Here is a 7,381-nt window from a genome sequence, read left to right as displayed (position 1 = left end):
TTTTCTCCCTCACTTTAAAAACATTGTTCCATCATCCTCTGGCCTTCATGCTTTCTATTGACAAATTTGTAGTCATTCAAATTGTTATTCTGAGGCACCACAACATTTTTCCCTTGCTGCTTTCAAGAGTTTATCTTTATCTTTAGCTATCCACAGTTTAACTGTGATGTGCCTATATATATGTGGCTGTATTTAGATAAATACTCCCTTGTTTTCACTGAACTTCATGGATCTATAAATTGATGTTTTAACTAAATTTGGGAAACATTTAGACTTTATTTCTTAAAAATTTTTTTCTAACTTATTCCCTTTCTAATCTACTTTTGGAGACCCAATTACATGTATGTTATATGTTTTTGTATGGTCCCACAGATACCTAAGTGTCTGTTAAATTTTTAATTAATTTTTTTTCTCTGTACATGACATTGGATAATTTCTTTTGATCCATCTTCAAGCTTACTAAACATTTATCTGTCATCTCTATTCTATTGTTAAGTAAGTACTGAACTTGCTTTTTGTAATTTCAGATAAAGATTTAGCAAATCTAAAACTTGGTTCAATTTTATTTTTTTCTATTTCCCACCTGAGATTTTTCTTTGTCCATTATGAGCATATTTTCCTTGACTTCCTTGAACATAAGCATGATAACTGTTTTAGAACCTTTGCTAATTCCAATATCTAGGTGATCTCAAAGTTTCTGTCCATTGTTTGTCTTTTCTCTTGAGAAGATATGTTTTCTTATTTGTTCATCTATTGAGTAATTTTTTTTTTTTTTTTTGCGGTACACGGGCCTCTCACTGTTGTGGCCTCTCCCATTGTAGAGCACAGGCTCCAGACGTGCAGGCTCAGTGGCTGTGGCTCATGGGCCTAGCCACTCCTGGCATGTGGGATCTTCCTGGACTAGGACACGAACCTGTGTCCCCTGCATCGGCAGGCAGACTCTCAACCACTGCGCTACCAGGGAAGCCCTATTGAGTAATTTTGAATTATATCTTGGACATAGTGTATTAAATGTCATAGAAAACTCTAAATTCTTTTATGTTTCTCCAAAGTATGTTATTATTATTTTTAAAATAAGCAGTTTATGGGGCGGAATTAAAACTGCAAATTTTGGTTTCCCTGTGGTAGGTGGCAGCTTAAATATTATATTTCTTCTTTTACCCTTAGCTTGTCTGTTTATAGTCTGCACTGCCTATGAAAAGTTCAACATTCAGGGAAAAGTTTCTACATGGAATTTGGGGTGTTCCCTGCAGTGGTATCCTTTCTAGAATTTACCCCTATAATTCCAGGGACTGGTTATCCTAAAACCTATTCTCTAGTTCTTCAAGGCAGAAATACTGAAGGATTCCACCGAAATTTTAACTGGTCCTCAATGGCACTGATTGGAACATGGCTAAAACTTGTAATAGATGTAAATTCATTTATTCCTTTTCTTTCTTTCAAATGTCAACTTCACTTCAGTTACTATTTACATTTCTATATGGCTTTAGATAGATAGGTTTTAAAAAAATATTTTCACAGATTTTAAAAAATTGAGATACAATTGACATATAACACATTCATTTTAGGTAAACATAGTAATTTGATATATGTATACACTGGGAGATGATTACTACAATAAGTTTGGTTAACACCACGCAGTTACAATTATTTCTTGTGATGAGAACTTACTCTCTTAGCAACTTTCAAGTATACAATTTTTTTTCTCAGGTTTTATGGTTGTTTCTGTAGGAAGTTAGTTCAGCTGTAGCTGCTTTTCCATATCTGGGAGTTTATGTTAAGGATAATGTGTCATTTAATCGGAGAGCAAGAACATAGTCAGAGCATATAAAAAATTGAATTGTATAGGAATGAAATAAATTAAACTTTAAGAACCATGTATTTGTGAGGCCCTTTCACAAGTTTCTCAGAAAGAACTACTTAAGAGTTTTCAGTTATCTGGGATCATATTATCATTATGAAAATAAAGCAATGGGTTTGGGCCTTGTTATAGAGTAAAACTAATGATAAAATTATTATCCACAATTGGCACTATTAATGAGTTGCAGTCTTCCTTTTGCCTCTGCATGCATGTATACTAGGTTCACTTAAATCCTAGAAAGAAAAGGACACGACCAGACAATTATTATAAGTGAGAACAAAATTGTAGTTACGTAAGCAGTGATTGTATTGGAAATGACCATTTCCCTATCAGTTTGCCCTATAATTAAGGTAAATTTTCTTTTAATTTACTGTTTATACAAATCTTTTTACCTCACTCTTCAAAAAAAAGATAGAATATTTCAAGACTTTTTTTAAAGGAAGATATACTTACCATATCAAGGACTACCATTGTTAGTACATTCTTAACACAATATTACTACTTAAAAACCACATCCTCAAGTAGTATAAAAAGGAAAATAAAGACAAATATTAGTTAATTGATAGTAAAACAAAAATAATTTTTTAAATTAATTAATTTATTTATTAACATCTTTATTGGAGTATAATTGCTTAACAATGTTGTGTTAGTTTCTGCTGTATAACAAAGTGAATCAGCTATATGTATACATATATCCCCATAACACAGTATTGTTCCATCTCCCTCCCACCCCCACTATCCCACCCCTCTAGGTGGTCACAAAGTACCAAGCTGATCTCCCTGTGCTATGCAGCTTCCCACTAGCTATCTATTTTACATTTGGTAGTGTATATATGTCAGTGCTACTCTCTCACTTCGTCCCAGCTTACCTTTCCCCCTCCCTATGTCCACAAGTCCATTTTCTACTTCAGTGCTTTTATTCCTGTCCTGCCCCAAGGTTCAGGATTTTATTTGGCCTTTGGGGCCATAATACAAGTTTGACCAAAAACTGAGCCTTGAATCAGTTAAACATATACATATGTCTCCATATCTCTTCCCTCTTGCATCTTCCTCCCTCCCACAATCCCTAACCCATCACTCTAGGTGGTCACAAAACACCCAGCTGATCTCCCTGTGCTATGTGGCTACTTCCCACTATCTATCTATGTTACGTTTGGTATGTCCATGACATTCTCTCACTTTGTCCCAACTTACCCTTCCCCCTCCCCGTATCCTCAGGTCCATTCTCTAGTAGATCTGGGGCTTTTTCCCCTCTTGCCGGTAGGTTCTTCAGCACAAATTTTTTGCTTTGTTTTTTAGATTCCATATATATGTGTTAGCATACAGTATTTGTTTTCATATTTCTGACTTACTTCACTCTGTATGACAGACTCTAGGTTAATCCACCTCACTACAAATGACTCAATTTTGTTTCTTTTAATGGCTGAGTAATATTCCATAGTATATATGTGCCTCATCTTCTTTATCCATTCATCTGTTAATGGACATTTAGCTTGCTTCCATGTCCTGGCTATTGTAAATAGAGCTGCAGTGAACATTTTGGTACATGACTCTTTTTGAATTATGGTGTTCTCAGGGTATATGCCCAGTACTGGTATTGCTGGGTCATATGGTAGCTCTATTTTTACTTTTTTCAGGAACGTCCATACTGTTCTCCATAGTGGCTGTATCAATTTACGTTCCCACCAACAGTGCAAGTGTGTTCCCTTTTCTCCACACCGTCTCCAGCATTTATTGTTTCTAGATTTTTTGATGATGGCCATTCTGACTGGTGTGAGATGATATCTCATTTTAGTTTTCACTTGCATTTCTCTAATGATTAATGACATTGAACATTCTTTCTTGTGTTTCTTGGCAATCTGTATATCTTCTTTGGAGAAATGTCTATTTAGGTCTTCTGCTCATTTTTCGATGGGGTTGTTTGTTTTTTTGTTATTGAGCTGCATGAGCTGCTTGTAGATTAATCCTTTGTCAGCTGCTTGATTTGCAAATATTTTCTCCCATACTGAGGGTTGTCTTTTCGTCTTGTTTATGATTTCCTTTGCTTGCAAAAGCTGTTAAGTTTCATTAGGTCCCATTTGTTTATTTTTGTTTTTATTTCCATTTCTCTAGGAGGTGGGTCAAAAAGTATCTTGCTGTGGTTTATGTCATAGAATGTTCTTCCTTTGTTTTCTTCTAAGAGTTTGATAGTGTCTGAACTTACATTTAGGTCTTTAATCCATTTTGAGTTTATTTTTGTGTATGGTGTTAGGGAGTGTTCTAATTCATTCTTTTACATATAGCTGTCCAGTTTTCCAAGCACCACTAATTGAAGGTGCTGTCTTTTCTCCACTGTATATTCTTGCCTCCTTTATCAAAGATAAGGTGACCATATGTGCATGGGTTTATCTCTGGGCTTTCTAACCTGTTCCATTGATCCATATTTCAGTTTTTTGTGCCAGTACCATACTATCTTGATTACTGTAGCTTTGTAGTATAGTCTGAAGTCAGGGAGCCTAATTCCTCCAGCTCTGTTTTCCTTTCTCAAGATTGCTTTGGCTTTATGGGGTGTTTTGTGTTTCCATACAGATTGTGAAATTTTTTGTTCTAGTTCTGTGAAAAATGCCATTGGTAATTTGATAGGGATTGCACTGAATCTGTAGATTGCTTTGGATAGTATAGTCATTTTGACAATTTGATTCTTCCAATCTAAGAACATGGCATATCTCTCTGTCTGTTTGTATCATCTTTAATTTCCTTCATCAGTGTCTTATAATTTTCTGCATACACGTCTTTTGTATCCTTAGGTAGGTTTATTCCTGGATATTTTATTCATTTTGTTACAATGGTAAATGGGAGGGTTTTCTTGATTTCACTTTCAGATTTTTCATGATTAGTGTATAGGAATGCAAGAGATTTCTGTGCATTAATTTTGGATCCTGCTACTTTACCAAGTTCATTGATTTGCTCTAGTAGTTTTCTGGTAGCAACTCTAGGATTCTTTATATATAGTATCATGTGACAGCTTTACTTTTTATTCTCCTATTTGGATTCCTTTTATTTCTTTTTCTTCTCTGATTGCTGTGGCTGAAATTCCAAAACTTTATTGAATGACAGTGGTGAAAGTGTGCAACCTTGTCTTTTTCCTGATCTTAGTAGAAATGGTTTCATTTTTTCACCATTGAGGATGATGTTGGCTGTGGGTTTATCATATATGGCCTTTATTATGTTGAGGAAAGTTCCCTCTATGCCTACTTTCTGCAGGGTTCTTATCATAAATGGGTGTTTAATTTTGTCAAAAGCTTTCTCTGCATCTATTGAGATGATCATATGCTTTTTCTCCCTCAATTTGTTAATATGGTGTATCACGTAGATTGTTTGCTTATATTGAAGAATCTTTGCATTCCTGGAATAAATCCCACTTGATCATGGTGTATGATCCTTTGAATGTGCTGTTGGATTCTGTTTGCTAGTATTTTGTTGAGGATTTTTGCATCTATGTTCATCTGTGATATTGGCCTGTAGTCTTCTTTCTTTGTGACATCTTTGTATGGTTTTGGTATCAAGGTGATGGTGACCTCGTAAAATGAGTTTGGGAGTGTTCCTCCCTCTGCTATATTTTGGAAAAGTTTGAGAAGGATAGGTGTTATCTCTTCTCTAAATGTTTGATAGAATTCGCCTGTGAAGCCATCTGGTCCTGGGCTTTTGTTTGTTGGAAGATTTTTAATCACAGTTTTAATTTCAGTGCTTGTGATTGGTCTGTTCATATTTTCTATTTCTTCCTGATTCAGTCTTGGCAGGTTGTGCATTTCTAAAAATTTGTCCATTTCTTCCAGGTTGTCCATTTTATTGGCATATAGTTGCTTCTATTAATCTCTAATGATCTTTTGCATTTCTGTAGCATCAGTTGTTACTTCTCCTTTTATGTTTCTAATTGTATTGATTTGAGTCTTCTCTGTTTTTTTTCATGATGAATCTGGCTAATAGTTTATCAATTTTGTTTATCTTCCCAAGGAACCAGCTTTTAGTTTTATTGATCTTTGCTATCATTTCCTTCTTTTCTTTTTCATATATTTCTGATCTGATCTTTATTATTTCTTTCCGTCTGATAACTTTGGGGATTTTCTTGCTCTTCTTTCTCTAATTGCTTTAGGTGTAAGGTTAGGTTGTTTATTTGAGACGTTTCTGGTTTCATAAGGTAGGATTGTATTGCTATAAACTTCCCTGTTAGAACTGCTTTTGCTGTATCCCATAGGTTTTGGGTTCTCGTGTTTTCATTGTCCTTTGTTTCTAGGTATTTTTTGCTTTCCTCTTTGATTTCTTCAGTGATCTCTTGGTTATTAAGTAGTGTATTGTTTAGCCTCCATGTCTTTGTATTTTTTACATATTTTTTTCTGTAATTAATATCTAGTCTCACAGCGTTGTGGTCACAAAAGATAGTTGATACAATTTCAATTTTCTTAAATTTACCAAGGCTTGATTTGTGATATAGGATATGATCTATCCTGGAGAATGTTCCATGAGCACGTAAGAAGAATGTGTATTCTGTTGTTTTTGGATGGAATATCCTGTAAATATCAATTAAATCCATTTTGTTTAATGTATCATTTAAAGCTTTTGTTTCTGTATTTATTTTCATTTTGGATGATCTGTCCATTGGTGAAAGTCAGGTGTTAATGTCCCCTACTATGATTGTGTTACTGTCAATTTCCCCTTTTACGGCTGTTAGTATTTGCCTTATGTATTGTGGCGCTCCTATATTTGGTGCATAAATATTTACAGTTTTTATATCTTCTTCTTGGATTGATCCCTTTATCATTATGCACTGTCCTTATTTGTCTCTTGTAATAGTCTTTGTTTTAAAGTCTATTTTGTCTGATATGAGAATTGTCACTTTAGCCTTCTTTTGATTTCCACTTGCATGGAATATCTTTTTCCATCCCCTCACTTTCAGTCTGTATTTGTCCCTAGGTCTGAAGTGGGTCTCTTGTAGACAGCATATATGGGTCTTATTTTTGTATCCATTCAACCAGTCTATGTCTTTTTGTTGGAGCATTTAATCCATTTACATTTAATGTAATTACCGATATGTATGTTCCTTTTACCATTTTCTTAATTGTTTTGGGTTTGTTATTGTAGGTCTTTTTTTTTCTCTTGTGTTTCCTGCCTAGAGTAGTACCTTTAGCATTTGTTGTAGAGCTGGTTTGGTGGTGCTGAATTCTCTTAATTTTTGCTTGTCTGTAAATGTTTTAATTTCTCCATCAAATCTGAATGAGATCCTTGCTGGGTAGAGTAATCTTGGTTGTAGGTTTTTCTCCTTCATCACTTTAAATATGTTTTGCCACTCCTTTCTGGCTGGCAGAGTTTCGCTGAATGATCAACTGTTAACTTTAAGGGGTTTCCCTTGTGTGCTATTTTTTGTTTTTCATTTGCTGCTTTTAATATTTTTTTCTTTGTATTTAATTTTTGATAGTTTGATTAATATATCTTGGCATGTTTCTCCTTGGCTTTATCCTGTATGGGACTCTCTGTGCTTCCTGA

The sequence above is a fragment of the Neophocaena asiaeorientalis genome, unplaced genomic scaffold (assembly GCF_003031525.2).
Source record: "Neophocaena asiaeorientalis asiaeorientalis breed wild unplaced genomic scaffold, Neophocaena_asiaeorientalis_V1.1 scaffold151, whole genome shotgun sequence".
Lineage (NCBI taxonomy): Eukaryota > Metazoa > Chordata > Mammalia > Artiodactyla > Phocoenidae > Neophocaena > Neophocaena asiaeorientalis.
This window is presented reverse-complemented; position numbering follows the sequence as displayed.